The sequence below is a fragment of the Hemicordylus capensis genome, chromosome 5, assembly GCF_027244095.1.
Source record: "Hemicordylus capensis ecotype Gifberg chromosome 5, rHemCap1.1.pri, whole genome shotgun sequence".
NCBI classification, from domain to species: Eukaryota; Metazoa; Chordata; class Lepidosauria; order Squamata; family Cordylidae; genus Hemicordylus; species Hemicordylus capensis.
This window is the reverse complement of record NC_069661.1, coordinates 131019296-131041726: the sequence shown is the minus strand read 5'-3', so window position 1 is coordinate 131041726 and position 22431 is coordinate 131019296. Positions and strand designations below refer to the sequence as shown.

Below are 22431 nucleotides of genomic sequence, written 5' to 3'. Positions count from 1 at the left end.
ATACTGGATGAAAATCATTACCTTGAATAAATAGGTAGATAAAAATAATCCATATTATCTGGCAAGCTGACTCATATTTCATGCCATAACTTCAGTCCAGCAGTGATGATGATGAGTTAACTATAACCTTTTTAGTCCATTAACATCCTTAAAATAAAGACTGTTTGCAGTCCCCCCACTTCATTCTCCAGCACTGCACGGATTTTAGATGAAGTGTAAATACTATTTCCTTTCACATACAATATGGATTGGAGTTTTCATCATTATTTTCATTATGTTTTAATATGACAGAGTGTATTCCTAGATATTTTTTTTAAAATAAAAGGCAGATCTACCAAATATCACAAAAGGTACCAGAGGCGCCACTACCTCCCAATTATAAATTTGAAACCTCTGCATGCATCCTTCTCAATTTCACCAGAATATAATACCATTTATAGATAGGTGTAAGGAAATTTTCTCTGGGGGCAAGCTCTAATGTAAATCTATGTACATCTCTAAATAACCTTAGCTTTTGGGGGGTTGGCAACGCAACATTCAATGTTCTCTCCCAGTTCTGTTTAACCATTGAGTCACCAACATCTGATTCCATCAAGATTTTATACAGTTTAGGTAAAAATGATTGATAGAATATACAAGTGTCTCGAAGGCAGTCAAGGTTTTAAGCTGACTTATTTATTTATGTATCTGTCTTTATATATAATTCTCTGAGACATACCCATGGCTAATCCCATGCGTGGCAGCTCTCGCGACAGTTTGGAGAGCTGCCTGATAGCCACAGGGCCAGAGAAAGAATATGGTGGTGGTGGCCTGCCAGCCAAAGAAAACAGTGACAGGTAGCTGAACGGCTGTGGCGGGTGGCTGAGCGGCTGCGACCAGCAGCCAGAAAGTTTGGGTGGATGATGAGCAGGCAGCACAAAATAAGGAGATGTGGCGGGTGGCGGGTGGGGAACAAGAAGAAGAAGGTGGCTGCAGGCAGGCAGGGGGAGAAGAAGACAGATGGGGAGAAGATGGGTGCAGGCAGGCAGGCAGGCAAAAAAGCAGTGGGGGGGGAAGAGAAGGCGGCAGCAGTGAACTAGGGGTGCAGATTCTCTGCATCAGATCAGCTAATATATATTTCTCTTAGGTGGCATGCGTGCCCAGGATTTGTTGGCGGAACTCTCATGAGAGTTCCTGGCATTGGGCGAGAGTTCGGGGCAAAACAAGATGGCAGAGGATGGTGGTGGCGGGCCTCAAAAGGGCCTGAGGAGGTGGCAGTGGGACAACCTGGCTTGGCCAGGCCAGGCCATCCCAGGTAAGGTGGAGAAGGCAGCGGCAGCAAAGCCTGGCCTGGCCACCAGGGGTGGGATGCGGCGGTGTGACCGCCGGCGAGACAAGAAAGTGGTAGGGAAGCAGCGGAGAGACTGGAAAGGGGGTGAGCGGGAGTGGGGCAGGAGGGAGGGGTGAGAGAGTGAGGCAGGAGGGAGAGGGATGGGGGCAATAGAGAGTGGGGCAGGAGGGGGGAGGGGGCAAGAGAGTGGGGCAGGAGGGAGGGGGGAACAGCCAGCCCCAAATAGTGCACAGATGCTCTGTGTGGGTCGGCTAGTATATATATAATTCTCTAAGGCGTGCCTGCGGCTAATTCTGTGTGTGGCAGCTCTCATGAGAGTTCACGAGTAGAAGCACCGTGGTGACTGGGCAGTGGAGATTCCATATGCAGATAGGGAGGAGGACCCTGTGATGGTTAAAATTAGTTGGAATGCAACTGTTACTGGTTGAAAGATGTTCTTGATCATAGAGGAGAGGAATCTAGCTATATATAAAAGGATAGTGGGCAGGGGCCTGCAAGGGAGGGGTCGTGAGGGAGGAAAGAGCCCCTTCAGGAGAAGGAGGCTGCTATTGTGTGAATTAAATGGGGAAACAAGATGAACAAGATCTGTTAACTCAGAAAGGGAGAGAAAGGGAGGGAGAGAGAGGGGAAAAAAGAAAGAAAGACAGAGGGGAAGAGATGAAAGAGAAAGAGAGAAAAAGAAGGACGGGGAAGACAGAAAGAAGGAGGGGTGAGGGGTAGGCCTGAGCCTGTTAGCAGCCTGAAGAGAATGAGCAGCCATGGCTGTGCCTACTGGCAGCAACGAAGAGCCCAGTCAACCACTGTTGCTGTTTGGGGCTACCTAGGCCATTGGTGGAGGGAGGCAGGCAGGCAAGGGACAGGCCTGGGCCTGTCAGTGGCCTGAGGGGAATGAGCGGCCATTGTGGTGGTGGCAGTGAGGAAGGGCGCTACTGCTGCTGCTCCTGTGGGGAGCAGCATGAGTGGGGCTCAGGTGAGGGTGGGGAGGTCTCTGGGGATAGGGGGCTGCAGCTTGGGCAATAGGTGCTAGCAAAGTTGCAGCCGTGACCAAGAGGGGTGAGGGGGATGGAGTAAAGGGATGGAGGAGGAGTGCGGCTCAGGTTAGAGTGGAGAGATCTCTGAGGTGAGTTGGGCTGTGCCAGGGGGTGAGCAGAGCAATCAAGTACTAGCGTGCAGATGCTCTGCATGGGTTAAGCTAGTTTATTATATTTGTGAACACCAATAATGATGGAGCTGAAGATATTGAGAAAAAAGGGAAATAAGCCCCTGTATATTTTTGACTTAACTGCTATTCAATAGTCAGTCTGCTGGTTTAAGACCAGAGTTCAGGCTCTCATTCTGGCTCAAGTTCTACAAAGCCAGGAAAATGGAACCTATGGTAGATGCATTAACAGATGTGCCATGTGATCGGTAATAATGTTCCGCAATATCAAAAATAGTGCTTGCTTACAAATTGCACCCCATGCATCCCACTTTCCCTTCATCTTTGAGGCCCAGCTCAAGATGGGGAGGAGGAATGCCTGGCACAGCTATGTTACCTCATAGTGTCCATGTGCGTGCATCAAAGGAAAGTTGTAAATGAGCCCAATTTGTGAGGGTCCACCCTATTTTAGGGTACCTTTGCTGCCATCATTCAGATCTGCTTAGACAGGAACTGAGATGACCTTTCCCTTCTCCCCCCTCTGGTTTGTATAGTAGCATGAGGGTCTCTCTTCAGGTGTTGTGGGAGAGGAAATGAAATGTACTTGATAAAACTAAATAACAGGATTTTTTGTTTAACAAAAGTAATTTAATGGTTACAAGTTCTAGAGGTACATAAGCAGAGAGGTGTCAAAGTGTTATAGCTTACAGAATGTTAACAGTCTTTGAGGTTCAAGTGCACTGCTTGGTTACAGAGTTTCTGCTCAACTTTCCTCCTGAGGACTTTTAGGTCTTTCCCTGAACAGGCACTAGCTTTCCAGTGGAGAATAGATTCACGCCTGCCTCCACCTGAGCTCCACTTCTTTCTTCACCAGAGAAATCTCGCCTGTTCAGAACCCCTTTATCCAAGCCTCTGGCTCACCTTCTCCCCTATTCACCACCCAGGGGCATAGCTAGGGTAGAGGGGGGCTGTGTTCATCCCTCTCTCTGGCAGCACCCCAGAGTGAGGGAGATAATGAAGAAAATAAGAAGGGATGGCGCTGGAGGGCCCTCAGGAGCTGGGGCCTGTGTTCTTTGAACCCTTTCGCTCAATTATAGCTACATCCCTGTCACCACCTGACTATCACCCAACTGACCAACTGATTTCTGTCACCCCTCTCTCACTCTAACTGCCTCCCCTCTCCTGCATTTCAAGCAGGGTTTTCTTATCCTTCCTGCAATGGTCTCACTTCTGTTGCTGCCAACCAGGGGCGTAGCTAGGGGAGAGGGGGCCCTTGTTCATCCCTCTCTCTGGCGGCCCCCCAGAGTGAAGGAGATAATGAAGAAAATAAGGAGGGGTGGAGCTGGAGGGCCCTCAGGAGCTGGAGGCCCGTGTTCTTTGAACCCTTTCACTCAATTATAGCTACGCCCCTGCTGCCAAACAATCTCCTGCACAGACTTAACTGTATTTGTGTAGACTGCAGAGGTGCACCTAGGTAATTTTGGAGCCTGGACCTAAAGGCCCTTGGAGCCCGCCCCCACCCCCCCGCTACAAGTTAGGGAAAATCCCCCTACACACACACACACACACACACACACACACACACACACACACACACAGCCCATGACACATGCAGTATTTTTAACACATGGGTTCTTGAGAGTACAAATAGCAACTGAATTCACAAGAATGTAAGAATATAAAACAGGTATATTGATGCAAATATGCATTAGTGGAAACATTTCAACATGCAACTTAACATTCTCATCCCACATATTTCTTTCCCCACTCCCCGCTCTGTCTCTAAAGCACTCAGCACAGGTCACAATCACACTCAGCCACCTGGCGAAGTGCGGGCCAGTGGCAACCACACCTCCCAGGACAGACTAAAGAGGATTTGGGAGGGTCCAGGGGGTGTGGAGGCCCTGAACTTCAGCCTCTAAGTTCAGGGGTAAGAGCACCACTGACAGCTTGTACACCAAATGGTGTACAGTATATAACCATGTACACCACTGTGGGCTCCTTGGAAGAAGAGCAGGATATAAATGTACACACCCACCCACCCCCTATATATTTAATTATTTTAAACGTAACCATCACTAATCCCATGTGTGGCAGCTCTCATGAGAATTTGGAGAGCTGCCAGATAGCAACGGGGACAGGCAGGGGGAAGAAAATGGCGGCAGCCAGCTGGCGGGCCCAGGAGTCAATGGTGGCAGCCAGCTGATGGTCAGCCAGCTGGGAAAACAACGACAGAACTGGCAGGCGGAGAAGGAAGGGGTGGCTGGTGGCCGGCTGGCAGGAGGGTAGCAGACCAGAAAGCGGAAAGCCCGGTTGGCCAGGTAGGCAGGGAGAAGAAGCGGGCCGGTTGGCTGGCCTGTCAACCAGAAAGCAACATGGTTGGGGGGAGGCAGGCGGGTGGGGTGGGGGGTGGGGAGAGAAGCGGCCATCCGGCTGGCCAGAAAGCCGCGGAATGGAGGTGGGGAGAAAAAGGTAGCATTTGGTGGGAGGGCCATCTGGAGGCGCAGATGCTCTGTGCTCGGTCCAGGTAGTGTATATATATGCACTTTGGCCATAGAACCTTTTGAGAAAGGTGCTGGTGTTTGACAGGGCTCCGTTATTCTTACAGCCCCCCTCCCACTTAGCACTGGGAAAAGCACAGCATAGTGTGAAGGTGGGGAAAATTTTACAACTTCTGTTATGTTATACATATTTTTAGCCTGGCTTTTAATGATATCTAGTTTTAATTTTAATCTCGTTTAAATCTTTATTTTATTTTAATTTTTTAATTATGTGTTTTTAATTTTACTGTATACCACCCTGAGCCACTTCAGGAAGGGTGATATATAAATTGAATATAAACAAATATATAAAAATAAATGGCTCTCACATTGGAGATTATTTTTGCCCAAGTGGCCTCCACTTAAAATAATAATAATGAAGATCACTGATCTGTAGCATTTTACCACTGTAAAAACAAAGACTTTCCCCACTCCGCAAGGTCTAGAAGAGAGGAGAGAGAAATTAGCAAGCTGGGAATTGTGGGATAAGTAGAGCTTTGTGAACAGGTGGTAAACAGGCTTTAATGGGGCAGGAAAACCTCAGTCACTTTTGAACGGCTTCTCCAAACTTGATCAAACCAACAGATGTCTGAACCTTGGGGTTAGGGTGAACTTATTGTCTTGGGGGATTTCAACGTCCATGCTAAGGCCCCCCTAGTGGGTGCAGTGCAGGATTTCATGGCCTCCATGGCAACCATGGGCCTGTCTCAGCTGGTATCAGGCCCTACCCACATGGCAGGACACACTCTGGATCTAGTTTTGGCTGACTGGGGAATAAATGATCTGGAGGTGGGGGAGTTTGAGATAACTCCCTTGTCATGGACAGATCATCATCTGGTGGGGTTTAGTTTGATGCTCCGGCTGCCCTCTGCAGGGGTGGTGGACCAATTAGAATGGTCCGCCCCCGGAGGCTTATGGATCTGCTTGGTTTCCAGAAGGCCCTTGGGGAGTTTCCAGAGTCCAGAGCTGGTGACCCTGTTGAGGCCCTGGTTGATCTCTGAAATGGAGAGATAGCCCAGGCTGTTGACACAGTTGCTCCTAAACACCCTCTCTGGCTTGGTGGAGCCCGATCTGCTCCTTGGTTTTCCTCGGAGCTTAGGGCGATGAAACAACTCAGGCAACGGCTGGAACGACGCTGGAGGAAGAGTCATGATGAATCCGACTGAACACGGGATAGAGCCCATACTCCGTGGCGGTGGGGGTGGCAAAGAAACGTTTTTTCTCCGCCTTCATTGCATCTGCTCAGTGCAGACTGGCGGAGCTGTTTCGTGTAGCAAAGACATTGCTGCACACATCCCCCCAGGTAATGGGGGAGGAGTCATCAACTGCCCATTGTGATCAGTTTGCATATCACTTTGCAGATAAAGTCGCTCGCATCCATGCTGATCTGGACTCCAGAGTTTTGACAGTTCCGGTAGACGTGCCTCTGGTACCAGCTGGTCCTATTGTGTTGGATCCTTTTCAGTTGGTGCAGCCTGAGGATGTGGACAAGATCCTGGGAAGAGTGCGGGCGACATCGTGTGCTCTTGACCCTTGCCCTTCATGGCTAATAAAAGCTGCCAGTGAGGGGACAGGCAGATGGTTGGAGGTGATTATTAATGCCTCATTAAGGGAGGGCAGGATGCCATCGTGCCTCAAGGAGGCGGTGGTAAGACCACTGTTAAGAAAGTCCTCCCTTGATTCCTCCAACCTGGACAACTATAGACCTGTCTCCAACCTGCTCTTTTTGGGCAAGATGATAGAGCGTGTGGTTGCATCCCAGCTGCAGAGGGTATTGGATGATACGGATTATCTGGACCTCTTTCAATCTGGCTTCCGCCCCGGGTACGGGACTAAGACTGCCTTGGTCGGTCTAGTGGATGACCTACACTGGGAACTAGACACGGAGAGTGTGTCCCTGTTGGTTCTACTGGACTTCTCGACGGCTTTCGATACCATCAACCATGGTATCCTTCTGGACTGCCTCTCGAGTGTGGGAATCGGAGGTACGGCATTGGAGTGGCTCTGTTTCTTTCTTGGGGGGAGGGTCCAGAAGGTGGTGCTGGAGGACTACTGCTCGGCCCTGTGGCCATTGGCCTTTGGGGTCCTGCAGGGTTCAGTTTTGTCCCCCATGCTGTTTAACATCTACATGAAACCGCTGGGAGAGGTCATCCAAGGATTTGGACTGAACTGTCAGCAATATGCAGATCACACTCAGCTTTATTTCTCCTTGTCACCTAATCCTTGGGAGGCAGTGGATGTCCTGAAATGGGGGCTGGAGGCCGTGATGGGTTGGATGTGGGCTAATAAACTGAGATTGAATCCAGACAAGACGGAGGTAATGTTGGTCAGTAGGAGAGCCAATTGGGATGAGGAGATTTTACCGGTTCTGGATGGGGTTGCACTCCCCTTGAAGGAGCAAGTACGCAGCTTGGGGGTATAACTGGACCAGGCTCTGCTTTTGGAAGCTCAGGTGGAGGCAGTGGCCAGGGGTGCCTTTGCACGGCTTTGGCTAGTGCACCAGCTGCGTCCCTTTCTTGAGAAGGCACATCTGGCCACAGTTACCCATGCCTTAGTCACATCACGGCTGGATTACTGTAACACGATCTACAGGGGGCTGCCCTTGAAGAATATCTGGAAACTGCAGCTAGTGCAAAATGCGGCAGCCAGGGTTTTGTCTGGAGCTTCCCGGTGGGAGCATATCACTCCCCTTTTGAAAGAGCTGCACTGGCTACCAGTTCGTTTCCGGGTCCAATTCAAGGTGCTGGTTTTGACCTTTAAAGCTCTTAATGGTTTGGACCCGGGATACCTGAGGGACCGCCTGCTCCCAAGGGTTGCTGCCTGCTTGACGAGGTCATCTGAGGGGGCTCTGCTCCGGGTGCCGACAATGAAGGAAGCTTGGTTGTCGTGCATGCAAGACAGGGCCTTTTCTGTTGCTGCCCCCAGACTTTGGAATGCTCTCCCAGTGGCTATTCACTCCTCGGTATCTATCATGGCTTTTAGAAAACATGTGAAGACTTGGCTTTTTTACTCAGGCTTCTATGTGATTGTCTCAACTGCTGCTTCTTTGTATATTGTATGGTATTTTTATGTATGTATTTTACAAATTTTAAAATTAGATCTGTTTTTATTTTTAGCATATTTTAATTGTGTAATTTTTATAGTATTGTTTTAACTTTTCCTATGTGATTTTTTAATGAAAGGCGGTATATAAATTTAACAATGAGTGAATGAATGAATGAATGAATGAATGAACGAACAGATAAAATCAGTCTTTTTCAATTTGGTGCATTTGTAGGCCTCATCAAGTAGATCATGCCCACCAAGTTTCCATTTATTAGCTCAACAGCTGTCATATTTATAAGCAACTAGCTTTGAGTACCTGGCGTTGCTCAGGCTTATGGTGTAAGTTTTTCTTTGTTTTTGCATCAATACGTTTTGTGGCTATACCCATTGTATAGCTGTCTGTCTGTCTGTGCGAGGTGGTTGTTGGGGTTCCCGGGTACCCTATGCTACTCATAGGGTCCTCGGAAGTCACTTTGCAAAATCTGGTGCAAGTTTCTCTTTGTTATTGCATTCATATCTGTTTTGTGGATATACCCATTGAATATCCATCTGTCTGCATGAGGCTGCTGTCGGGGTTCCCAGGTACCCTACGTTACTCATAGGGTCCTAGGAAGTCACTGTGCAAAGTTTGGTGCCAATAGCTCAAAGGGTGTGGGAATGGAGAGCAAACAGACAGACAAACAGATATTCAATTATACTAGCTGGGCCGGGCGCAGAGCATCTGCACCCCAAGTTTTCCTCCACCCCCCTGCCCTTGTTGTCCCCAGCACCACTGGCGCTCCTACCCCCGGCGCTCCTGCCTTGTGGCCAGCAGGCGGGCCTGAGAGGGAGGCTGCCCACCCGCCACCATTCCCCCTGGCGTTCTTGCCTTTTGGCTGGCAGGCAGGCTGGAGAGGGAGGCTGCACCGCCCACTCCACTGGCTGCTGCTGCCATCGCCATTTTCTCCCCCGTCCCTGTGGCTAATCGGCAGCTGCTCACAAACTCTCGTGAGAGCTGCCACACCTGGGTACATCTTAGAGAAATAAAGATAGATAGTGGATCCTTGTGGATCCAGACTATGGACTTATAAAGGTGCTGAGCAAATTGATATTATCTTTATTTTAGGCCTGATGCATTTTGAGCATTGCTCTTCTTCAGAGGCAAATATACTGTATCTTTGTTCACTTGTTGGAAAGTATATCATACACAAGCAGAATCTCTGTGGTCCACATTAGCAAAATCTCTAGTTATAATATACTTTCCAACAAGTGAACAAAGATGCAGTACATTTGCCTCTGAAGAACAGCAATGCTCGAAGTGCATCAGGCCTAAAATAAAGACAATATCAACTTGCTCAGCACCTTTGGGCTTTCTTCCCTCCTTTTTCTGTCTGTTTTTTTGCAGCTGTATCATTTCCCGCCTCCCTCCCTTTTCTATTTTGGTTTTAGCTGGTAATTATTCCAAACAGTGGGGTCAAGAGAGGGCTTTTAATGCAGATGTCTAATTACAACAGTAAGTAGTATTTTTCAGGAAGCATTAATCAAGATTAGAAAGGGTCAATCAAATGATTTGTTTCACCACAAGAATCCTGTTCACATCCTCAGGCTGCACAATCTGAAAAGAATAAAAAATATATAAAGGTCATTCACACAATCAGAAACTGTGTTCTACCCAGGTTTGGGAGCTATGTGTGCTCCCAATTTTCAGTTGTGTGGAAGCAAGGTAAGAGAAAACCTGGGTAGCTTTTCCTCCTACATTGCTTCCACACAATGAGCAGGGTCTCACGATCAGTGAGACCAGTTTCTGCAGCAGAGTGGGAGCCCTGGGTGGCTGGAGCAGCCACCCACAAGACTGCCGGCTCTGTGACGGAGCTGGTGGGGGCTGGGGAGCTCGGGGGCTGCACGGCCCCCAGAAGCTCCAGTATGCCCTGTACGAGTGCGTAGGGCATACTGAGGAGACCCCCGGAGCCGGCTTTTCGCTCCCCTCTGGGGGTCTACTCGTGAGTAGCCATGGCACGGAGCCACGCCACGGCTACTCACAATCGGGAAGCCCACGTTTGCAGAGTGCTCACTCTGCAAACCCGGGCTTAGGGGAGGCCTACAAAAGCGGGCTAGCAGCTTGTAAGCCACCGGGCTCGCCTGGTTTACACGAGCAGCAAAAATCGGGCTAGGCTCTCCTAGCCCGATTTTTGCTGCTCGTGAGAATAGCCCCAATCACTTCTATCCAGGTTTTCCTCTAAGCTTGCTTCCACACAATCTGAAAACTGGGAGCACACACAGCTCCCAAACCTGGGTAGAACACAGTTTTTGATTGTTTGAATGACCTAACTGAATCATATAATTTTAGAGTTGGAAGGAACCTTTGCGATCTTCTAGTTCAGGCCCCTGCTCAGTGCATAAAACTAGTACAGCCAGTAGGGATGTGTGAACCGGCTCGACCTTGAACCGGCTCAGAGCCGGTTCTGGGGTTCTAACATCTTTTTAAAAAAAACAAAAACCACCACCTCTGAGGGGCACTGCCATGGGTGTGTGTGGGTGTGTCCAGCGATCCCCCGTCCCCCTGCCAATCTGCCCCTGGTCTCAAAATGGCCAAGTTTGTGCCGTTTTCAGCCTGTTCTGGGCCTCTTGGCACTGGCAACAGCTATTTTGGAGGCCGCTGCACATGTGCACTGGCCATCTGCATAACCCTGGTCTCCAAAATGGCAATTACCCTGGGCCCCACATATGGAGGACCCCCATCCAAAGTATGGTTCAGTACTTGAAATAAGCAGATCGATCCTTTTAAGACAAGGCAGTAAAAATAATCATATAAAATATAACCCCCAAGTCAAGAGTTATTTCAGTATTTTGAGTTATTACATTGACACAGGATGCTAGTGGTTGACATTCTGTGCAGTGTTACACATGCAGTGGGACATTTTGTTTGTACAGTTGCACAAGCACAAAAATTGCACAAATTGGCTTGTGCGACAGTGGGGCCATAATATAATGGCCACACTGTTGTGCAACTCTATTTGTACAATTTTTGCATTTGTGCAACAGCATTCTTGCACAACTGCTCAAACAGTATGTTCCATCAGCTAAAGTGAAGAAAATGGGGAGGGTTAAAATGAATATTCTGTTCACAGGTGTCTCAGAGTGCAAAAAAGGTCTTAAGTATAGCATGAGAGATGGCTGCCCAGCCCTTGTGTGAAAACTTCCAGAGAAGAAGAGCATGAGGCAGATTGTTCCATTGTTGATCAGCTCCTACAGTTAGGAAATTCTTCCTAATATCTACCTTCAATCTGCTTCCTTGCTTAACAGGTTCCATGTTACCTGGTTGCTTGTGTGGCCCTGTGGAGGCTGGAGAAGGACATGGCATCCCATTGTGGAGGCTGGAGAAGGGCATGGCATCTTGTTCGCTTTAGGGGGCAGTGGGGATGAGAAGGGCCCAGGCTGGTCAGATCTCAGTGGGGTTGAGACTGAGAAAGCAAGGCAGGGAGAGCTGCAGGAGACAGCTAGGTTGGGTGTGGCAGGAAACAGGAAGCAAGGTCAGGAAGGGGGCGGGACTGGAAGCAGGCTTTAAGACCTGTCAGCGCTGCACTGGGGTATTTAAAGACAAGGCCGCTGATGATGAGGGGCTGCTTCTGGGCATGGGAGCCAGGAGTTCTCCAGGAGAGGGAACTGGCTGAATGCAGCAAGCTAGCAGGACAACAACACAGGTAACAAGCTAGTCTCCTCCACTGGCTGTTCCTGAGGCTGACCTTTTTGGGGTTGCTCCAGTCACTCTGGAGTTTAAGAAGAGCTAGGAACCCACCTCATCCCCTGGGAGTCTGACAGGTATTAAGATAACATTACTGCAAAGCATTGTCAGCCATTGCAGGTGATGTTGCGTGTGTGCATGTGCTTGTCTGTGCGTGGAGAAAATCTGGGACATGTGACTCTGGCCAGCTGCTCCTGGCTAGATAAAACATGAGCTGTTTCCCTCCCCCAAGGCTTTCTGAGCAGGAGCAGTCTATCTGAGTAATAAGAGTTGTGAAATATCCTCCTTAGGGAACACCTTCCTGTTTAAGGAGGCTTTTTACTCTGTTACTTATGACAATTTGACTGCAAGACTGCTGCTATTCATTTTTGAATGAGATTACATGCTTTATCTTGTTTGTAAGCTGCTTTGATATTTTAAAATGGAAAGGGATAGAAATGAAATGAAATGAGGGGAGAGATGGAAGTGACATAGACATAGCAAGTTATGTCACTGGAAGATGGGAATTGCCACCTCTTTGTCTGTCTTGGCTCCTCAACCTTTATTAAAAGCTTGACACACGGAAATAATCTTCACCACACTTACTAGCTGCATGCCAGGCTTCTGCTAAAGCCGCAGTGGGGCTTGTTAAAGAGCTGGCAAACCTGTTTGCTTGTGCCCCATGCCCACTACTGGCTGCTAGGAGTTCTGCCAGACTTGTTTGGATTCAAAAAGGGGGCAGTTGCTGCTCTTGTCCACTGGACCTGGTGTGTTTGCATGGTCACCATGGCAATGAGGTTCTGACTGAATGGCGGTTGGAGCTTCTGATGCTGCTCTTGCACTCTCTGGACTCACCCATTGGCAAAGGGGCTTTCAAGTCTCTGGTGGCAAAGAAGAAGTTCAGAGTAAGTGTTCCCAACTATGCCCAAATAGGGGTTTTTTGAGGGGTGGGGATAGGCCATTGGGAGTTGAATTTTGGTCAGTGAAGAGACTTCTAGGATCTGAGTCCATCCTGGCCCCTTTGGCCACCCAATCCGTCTCTCCCCCTGACTCAGATGGATTTCTGCTCCCCTCTCTCCTTTGCCGAATGTGGGAAAGGAAGTCCATTATGCAGTCTGGGCAGACTCAAAGAAGAAATCCCTGTGGCTCCTCTCTGGTATGATATGCTGCTCCCAGTGGCTTATTACAGTTTATGATTTATTTATTTTACTGTTTATTTATTTGTAGCTGTATTGGTTTACTGCCTCCAGCACTGTCAAAAACGTGACACTTCATGGGGTTTCATAAATCAGGAAAGAGTTCTCTGTCTGCAAGGAGCTCCCAGTCTGTATTCTGACTGTTGGAAAGACAGAATTCCCCTTCTTAGCAAAGGGCGCTAAGAGGGAGACAAAAGGATAGAAGGGGATCATTATGAGCAAATGCAGTTACTCCTACTTGGGCTTGGGGTGAGGATCTAGGGGTTAAGCTACAGGAGCAGAGAAGAGTGAGGAGTCTCACATACATTTGTTCATGGGGTGGATGGAGACATCTATTCTGCTCTGTGGTGATGGGGACTGAGAGGCTGTATATGCTGGTGTGCCTTTTCCACAATTTATTTATTTATTTATTCATTTATTTATTAAAATATTTTTATACCGCCCAAAACTTACGTCTCTGGGCGGTTTACAACAGGATAAAAACAAAAGTAAAACATTTGTTAAGACAAAAATGGGGAGGGGGGAAACACACACATTACAACCATTTAAAAATTTAAATACCCAGGGCCCAAACTGTTTAGGGCTTTATAGGTTATAACCAGCACCTTGTAATTTGCCCGGAAACATATCGGCAGCCAGTGTAACTCCTTCAATACCGGAGTCATATGGTCTCTCCGAGATGACCCAGAGACCAGCCTGGCTGCTGCATTCTGGACCAGCTGTAGCTTCCAGACTACGTACAAGGGCAGCCCCACATAGAGTGCATTACAGTAATCCAGTCTGGAGGTTACCAGCAGATGTACCACTGTTTTGAGGTCGTTCACCTCAAGAAACAGATGCAGCTGGTGTATCAGCCATAGCTGATAGAAGGCGCTTCTGGCCACCTCCTCAACCTGGGACACCAGAGAGAGGCTCGGATCCAGAAGCACCCCTATACGGTGTGCCTCTTCCTTCTGGGGAAGTGTGACCCCATCCAGAACAGGCAGATCAAAATCATCTCTCGAGTTCTGACCCCGCACAATGAGTACCTCCGTCTTAGCCGGATTCAGTCTCAGTTTGTTATTCTTCATCCAGCCCATCACCAACTCCAGGCAGGCATTTAGGGAGGTTATGGCCTCTCCCAATGATGCTGACATGGAGAAATAGATTTGGGTGTCATCAGCATACCGATAGCACCCTGCACCAAATCTCCTGATGATCTCTCCCAGCGGTTTCATGTAGATATTAAACAACATTGGAGACAATATGGAGCCCTGGGAAACACCATACAAAAGTTCAGATTTTGAAGAACAGCAGTCTCCAAGGGACACCATCTGGAACCTGCCCAAGAGGTAGGACTGGAACCACTGCAAAGCAGTGCCTCCAAATCCCAACCCCCTCAGACTCTCCAGAAGGATACTATGGTCAATAGTATTGAAAGCCGCCAAGAGGTCCAGAAGGACCAACAGAGTCACACTTCCTCTGTCAATTGCCAATTAGAGATCATCCATCAGGCCGACCAAGGCAGTCTCTACCCCATAGCCAGCCCGAAAGCCAGTTTGAAATGGGTCAGGACAATCAGTTTCATCCAAGACTGTCTGGAGCTGGGAGGCCACCACCCTCTCAATTACCTCGCCCAGCCACGGAAGGTTGGAGACAGGCCTGTAGTTGTTCAAGTCCGAGGGATCCAGGGTAGGCTTCTTCAGAAGCGGTCTAATAATTGCCTCCTTAAGACAAGGAGGCATCCTACCTTCCGTCAGAGACGCATTAATAATCTCTACCAGGCCTTCTACAACAACCCCCTCTGCCAGATAATATAAGCCAGGTCAGACAAGGTTCAAGAGAACAGGTGGTAGGCCGCACCATTCCAATCAGCTTGTCCACATTCTCAGTAAAGCCCGGCCTTTACTCCTTTATGGAGCGCAGCTAGGTATCTATTCCAACCTTGCCAGGCTAGAGGCAATCCAATCAAAGTTCTTGAGAAATGTGTTCCAACTACCCTGGGGTGTCCCCAATGCATTTCTACGATTGGAAGTAGGCTGGATTCTGGTGGAGGCAAGTGTTTGGCTGGTAACATTTGAATATTGGCTGAAGCTGATTTTTCAGCCAGTAGGACTAGCACCCTTAGTGTTGAGTGATACATATAAGTCTAGGTGGAAATATTATGTGGAGAAGGGGTTGAATTACTATGGCTTCTCCAGCGATGCTTTGGTTGTCTTGGGCTATGAGAGAGCAAGATCTTGTCTGCACCAATGCATTATGGATATGGAGAAACAGACGGACAGAAGCCAGATAGGGGCTGACACCTATTTAGGTAATCAAACATCACTGTCTTGCCCAGCAAGATACCTTAATAAAATTTAGTACCTAGTTTCCGGAGGGCTCTGACATTGGCCCAGTGTAATGCCTTAGAATCGGCTGTCCGTGAGGGGAGATACTGCAAGATCCCCTATAAGAAGCGTGTCTGCCCTTGTGCTTCTGGGGAAGTGGAGTCAACGGCCCATGTTATCTTGAACTGTCTGTTTTATCGAACTTTGTGGGAGAGATATATAAGTCCTTTTTTAACAGCATACCCCAGTTGTTCTGAACAGTTCTATCTGGAATTACTTTTGACAGACCGTTGGGGTGTAGTATCTTACAACGTGGTGAAGTATTGTTTCCTGGCTAATAAGACTAGGATAAGAAACGCTGAGAAGCGAGATATGGGGTTGGATTGAATTAAATTTTAGATTATTACAATGCATGGAGCCTTCTGTTTTATGTAATGGATGAACTTGGGTGTTATGGTTCTGTTTTATGTTTCAGCAGCTTATTATTTTATTTGACCAAGTTCATTTTTATGTAAAGCTCGCTTTTATGTAAAGCTTTTGTACTTTGTGTTTTGCTGGTCGAATGACCGTAACAATAAAGATTTGATTTGATTTTGACATCCTCAGGAGTCACAAACTGGAACCGATCCAACCTAATCACACAAGAGGAGTCGCTGGACACCTCCACATCAGACACTGAGGTAATTGTGGAGCTGGAGTCTAAGTTGGCCCGAATACGAGAGATTTCCCCCACAAAGAATTCATTAAACACATCACAGTGAGTAATTGATGGTTCCAGATTCCGATTCAAGGGAGGAGGGGCACATACTAGCCCTCTCACAACCCTGAACAACTCCACTGGACGTGAACTTGCGGATGCAATACGGGCAGAAAAGAATCGCTTCCTTGCCGCACATATGGCCTGAGCATAGGTCTTCAAATGAGCTCTATGTTGCAATCTGTCGGATTCAAGCTGAGTCTTTCTCCACTTGCGCTCCAGTCGTCTACCTCGCCGCTTCAGCCCCCGTAGTTCTTCCGTATACCAAAGGGCCAATTTTGAAGCAGGTTGGAGAGGACGCTTAGGAGGAATCATGTCTATTGCCCCAGTGAGTTTGCTGTTCCAATTCTCCACCAGGGCATCAACAAGATCACCAGCAGAGCCAACAATAAATCCCTCCAAGGCTTCTTGAAATCCTATTGGATCCAATAACCTTCTCGGGTGGATCATCCTAATAGGTCCCTTGCCCCTGTGAAGGTGGGAAGTGATTGTGAGTCCAACCTCAACCAGATGGTGGTCCATCCATGACAATGAGGAAATCACAGGATTCCCCACCCACGGAACACCACCCTGATCAGAGTGAAAGACCAAATCAAATGTGTGACCAGCAATGTGCAAAATGCCCCAAGACCATTTGGGATAGGCCCATAGTCGTCATGGCTGCTATGAACTCCCAAGCTGCCCTGGACAAATTGGTCCCAAAGTGAACATTGAAGTCTCCCAGCACCACAAGCCTGGGGGACTCCAACACCAAGTCCGAGACCAAGTCTGTCAGCTCGGTTAGGGACTCTGTTGAGCAGCGGGGCGATCGGTACACCAACAGAAGTCCCAGTCTATCCCTGGTCCCCAGACTTAAGTACACACATTCGATATGGTCCGACACCTAAACAGGGAGCCTGGTAAGGGAAAGGTTATTCTTATAGACCACAGCCACTCCACCTCCCTGCCCACGGTCCCTCACCCGCTCCTCAACAGAGTAGCCTGGAGGAAGAAGCTGGGACCACACTGGGCCCCCAGCCTCCCCAGACAGGTCTCTGTGATACATACCAGGTTGGCACCTTAATCCAGAATCAAATCATGGATGGTTTCTGATTTGTTCTGGACCGACCTGGCATTGCAGAGGAGCAAGGTGAGGTTCTAAGGATGATTGGCACTGCTCTCCAAGGTCAAAGAGCTGGCAGAACAGCTGGAAGGGGAAACAGCTATTAAATTTCCAAGTCCCCTTCCCCGGTAATGGCCCACTGACCTGCCAACGTTACTTCTTCTGTTCCCCACCACAACCGGAATGGCTGCCCCACAGTCGGTGGACACGCCCCCTGTCTCCCCATCTCCAGTTAAGCCCAGACACATTCTAAAATTGTCTCACCCAGGACAAATTAAAATAGAAGCTCCACTTTTAAATCCCCCCCCATATACAAATACCTAGGTCAAGAGACCTGGCCCTCACCCTCGTTGTCCCCCGAAGTGGCTTCCCCAAAGGGGCGACCCCCTTTGGTGTCACCCCTGCAGTGGCGACCCCACTGGTGGTAGGCCTGCCGCCAGTGGCAGAAGCCTATATAGCCCTGAGCAGGCAGCTCTAGGCAGTTGGAATGCAGGAAACTGCCAAGTCACCCTCCTCTCTGGCCCCAATCCTGCAAGGCCTCACCTCAGCACAGCAGCCAGTCCTGGGGGGCAAATAACAGACAGGGGGGCAGCAGGAGAAGCAAACAGTCAGGCACCCAGTCTCACACCCTGGGGTCTACCTAGGAGCAGATGTAATCTCTCCTCTTCTCTCTCCTGACACAATCTGTCAGTACCTCAATTCCAGGTGAGCCCTGCAGCTGCCCAAAGTGTGACACTTGAGGTTAAATACAGGTTACGCCTGTATTTAATTGAAAGTTAACAAACTCTGAATTTAGGATGATCCCCTGATTTGTAACATCACAGAACTTAGTTTAGCAAAATGAAACCTGCAGGAGAACATTAGGATTTCTTTAAACTGAACACTAAAGAGGAATTTCCCCCCCTGCATCTCTCATAGTATCAACCAAAGCAGTCGATTGGCATTAGGTACAGGATAGAGAAAAGGAATCATTTTTTCACATGCCACATAACTAACTTATGGAATTCACTGCCACAAGATATTGTGATGACCCACTGATTTCAAAAAATGATGAGACATAATGAAGGAATGAGGCCTGAACCTCCTCTTTTTGTGTCGAACCTCTGTATTGCTGTATTTGCTTACCTCCTGTGTTCTTTGTGAAAAAGAAGCTGTGCAGGGGTCAAAAATTCACAGCTCCTGTTCTACAGTTTGGTTTGGGAGGGAGAACTGTTGTACTGGTTAAATTTTGGAGGAAAGAGGGTTTGAGTTGACTGGATATGTTTTAAAATAATGGAGGGAACTTGAGTTGTTTTGATCGGGTTGTTTAGAAAAATTGGGGGGGGGGAGAGAATAAAAGGAGGCTTGCCTGCAGCAGAGAACTAGTGCAAGTTCCTGTTGGAGTCAGAGTAGAAATGAATTGAAAAGTTGGACGGCTGAAGAGTGCAAGTGCAAGTGAGTTAATTGGAGTACAAGTTCCAGTTCGAGTTGAAGCTGGAGAGTCAGGAGAAAAGAGCTGAGAAGGTATTAGGTAAGACTGGATGATTTTTTCTTCTGTTTTATTGGTTCCTTATGCTCATATGGTTGCTGTTTTTTTGCACTAAATTTTCCAAAGCAACTACTGTTTTGAACTGAATTATTTTAAAGTTTTCTTGTTTTGAATTTAAAGAAGTGTAGCTTCAGTCTTTCCCTCCACACCATGCTTAGAAACTTTGGCACCCAACCTAACTTTGAGAGAAACAGAGGCTTGGAAGGCTGTTTCAGTAGACACAGTCAGGAGAAAAAAAATACAAAAAACTACTTGGTGGCAGTGGTGAAGAGCAGGGGCAGAGCCACCATTGGGTGAATGGGTTCAAATAACCCAGGCCGCCACCAATCAGGGGCTTCACCTTGCGCCCCAGGCACACAGCCCACATCTGAGATCAGACACAGGAGGTGTGATTTTGCTTCCCAATGGAGCTGTGCGGCCCCGTTTGGGAGTGAGATTGGCCAGTGCTGCATTCGCAGCATGGCTGGAGCAACTCTCCCTACCTTTTAAAGGCAGGGAGAGCCGCTTCTGGCCACTCTGTGAATGCAGTGCTGCCCAATCTCGCTCCCAAACGGGGTCATGAAACCCCATTTGGGAGTTAGATTGGCCAGTGTTATGTTCACAGCATGGCCAGAAGCGGTTTAAAGGCAGCTCTCCCTGCCTTTAAAAGGAAGAGTCAATTGAGCTCCCCAACGGCCACGCAGCCCCATTTGGGAGCGAAATCACATCCCTGTGTCTGATGTCAGATAAGAGGGAGTGGCTAAATGCTCCCTGTGTCTGACATCAGATGCAGGGGGTGGGGCTGGGTGGGTCACTGCGGAGGCAGCACCTAGACCGCCACTTGGCTCCCTCCGTGACTGGTGAAGAGCATAGGGCTGGTTGAGACTGAGCCGTCACAGATATATTCGTGGAGGATAGGCAAATTGAAGGCTGTTAGCCAAGACAGCCATGGAATCTTCATATCCCTGGATTCACTCAGATGTGAGGATAGAAAACAGGAGAGGGTTGTTTACTTCATGCCCATATTGTGGGCTTCCTGGAGACATCTAGCTGTGCACTGTTAGAAACAGGGTCCTGGACTACATGTACCATTAATCTGATCCATAGTGCTCTTTGTATGCATTGATGTTCTTATGTCAGATCTCATTTCTCCTTTCAGCGTCTGGAAGTCAGAAAGGTGATTCCTGAACACGCTGCTGAACACTTAATCTGTGGAAGAGTCGTCCTTTGCAATAGTCAATAATGAACATCCAGTCCCTCACATGGAAGGATTGTGGGTTCTCTGTGTGTGTATCTTCCAGAATGTGGAATAGATCCAGTCTTAGATGCTACAGAATGGGAGCAGTTTTTCCTCTAACAGGGATTCCCAGATGTTGTTGACTACAACTCCCAGCATCCCCATCTGCAGTAGCCTTTGCTTGAGGGTTATGGGAGTTGTGGCACAGTGGGGAAATGTTTGACTAAGAAGCAGAAGGTTGCTGGTTCGAATTCCCACTGGTACTATTTTGGGCAGCAGCGATATAGGAAGATGCTGAAAGACATCATCTCATACTGCGCGGGAGGAAGCAATGGTAAACCCCTCCTGTATTCTACCAAAGAAAACCACAGGGCTCTGTGGCTGCCAGAAGTCGAAATTGACTTGACAGCACACTTTACTTTACTTAGTCAACAACGTCTGGGAATTCCTGTTAGAGGGAACACTGGGTGGGAGTAATTTTGCTTGGTAGGATGGGAGGAAATTTGGGGTTCTACTGCAGATGGACACATGGAGAGTCCTACTGCAAAGCAGCGTTGGAAGGATCTATTGCTGAGTGATGCTAAGGGATAACTGGTTTTATTGCTTCTCACACCTCCACTTTCCAACTTTAAAAGGCAGGGAGAGTTGCTCCGGCCATGCTGCAAAGCCACGCCCCCTGTGTCATACATATTATGCGGGGGGCATGGCTAAATGTGCCCTGCTTCATAACATCAGATGCAGGGGCTAGGGCTGGGGGGGCACGGTGGCAGCAGAACCCGAGCCACTGCTTGGCTCTCTCTGCACCTGCTGCAGGGCATTCCAGTATGGTGGAAATGAAATTTCCTGAACTCCTATTTGGCCTGATAAATGCACTCCTACATAGGCCTGCCATCAAGGGAATTGGGAACCAAGAGAGCTGCCAACTGCCTCCTGAGTAAGTCATGGCTTTGGGGAAAGCTGGAGGAAAAAGGACCTTCCTCCCTTGCCCCAGCATATCTGGGAGGGCAGGATATTCCCACTTGTCCCATGCTCCACTTTGATGTATCTGTCATGTTGGAGTTACTCTGGCTCCAACATCCCTTCCTTCAGCTTCACAGGAGACTCCCCAAAGCAGTTGCTCATAGAATCCTGTTTGGTGACATGGAGACAGTGGAATTCTCCTCACTCCCAGAATCCATCCTTTCATTGTAAAGGATGGATGTGCATCCCCTTGACTCTGGAGAGAATCTTACTATGTGTCAAAAGTGAGAGAGAAAAATAGCTGTAGGGAAAGTCCTTTTAGTGACCGGAGGTGGAGATAAAGGAAGATATTCTGCACTGGACTGCCAACTTTTCCCTTTAGCTCTCCTCTTGTGTCTTTGCCAGCAGCCTGACAGGAGCAAATTACAAACTTAGATACACATCGATAGGGAAATCTTCACTGCTGGGCCAGCTTTCAGGTCAGGATCGTGGGGCAGCTGACAAAGGCTCAGGGCTGGCCAGAGAACTCACTGCTAGTCCCTGAGACAAGCTCTAACCATAGTAAAGCTGCTGTCCAGGGCCTAAGAGGCCGTTGAGTCCAAAGAAGGTAACCCTCATTCGCTGCTTTGCCTGCTCCTCTGTCCCTCCCCAGAGTCCCTAAACTGTGCTTCTCCCTCTTACTCCTCCCAGCTTCTATTCAAAAGTGATAATGGCAAAGTGCATCTAGCAAATCTTCTTTGATTGATTCATGCTAAGAAGTTTATTTTAATATATATATTGTTTAAATGTTTGCATGTATGTATTTAATAGATGTATTTATTTGTTTATATTTTATCAAGAGTTTACCTTCCCCTGACTCAAATCAGAATATTCTAGGTCTTACAACACAGTGCCCCAGTTCTGCCTCCCCTCATTTTTTAATCTACTGAGGTGACGGCCTCTTTTAGAAGGATTTGTCAGGTTCTCATCTGGACTATGTGAGATGGGGAGACACTTCACCCCTGTCCTTTCTCTTCCATGGTCAAAATCACTCACTTCATTGTCCACTGATTCCACCGTTGACACTGTACAACCCTGTGGGCCTCACCCCTGGGATGGATCAGGAGCCACCTCCTCCTCCTAGGAGGGAAGCTCCACACAATAGGGATTTATTCTAGGTATGGTTTGCATTGGGCCAAGAACAGCAAAACAGGCACAGACAGCAAGTTCTTATTAGGCCACAAGAGGTTTTCTTTTTATTTACTATACAACAGTCTCTGCTCCACTTATCTTCAGACCAGGCTAGCTGGCTTGTTGAGGCCCTTCTTTTCCCCAGGATATCAACAGAGGGCTAGCAATTTCACAAAGTCCATCAAGTCCTTACAGAAAACCAAAACTAGTTACTTCACTTTCTAATCTCACTTCTTTCTCCTTCTCAGGTGCTTTCAGGTTTCCAGCTTCACCAGACTCTAATAAGGACTGTCTCTTCTTGGTCTCCAGGTAAGCCTGGTAGGAACCTCTTCTCCCAACTACAGCAGCTTCCTTTCTTCCCTTGGTTTGCAGAGGCAGTTCCTCCCTATCTCCTCTGACCCCTCCCTGTGGGGCACTCCTTTCTTCTATAGAAGAGCTTG

General features: G+C 48.2%; 1 long non-coding RNA gene across 1 annotated transcript; it reads right to left on the bottom strand.

Moving 5' to 3' along the window:
- Window positions 1-9506: 9506 nt before the first annotated feature.
- On the bottom strand, window positions 9507-12337 carry LOC128325954 (uncharacterized). The gene is made up of 2 exons (XR_008307762.1): window positions 11310-12337; window positions 9507-9647 (listed from the first exon to the last, which is right to left on the bottom strand). It is a non-coding gene; the product is annotated as an uncharacterized LOC128325954 (long non-coding RNA).
- Window positions 12338-22431: the final 10094 nt, after the last annotated feature.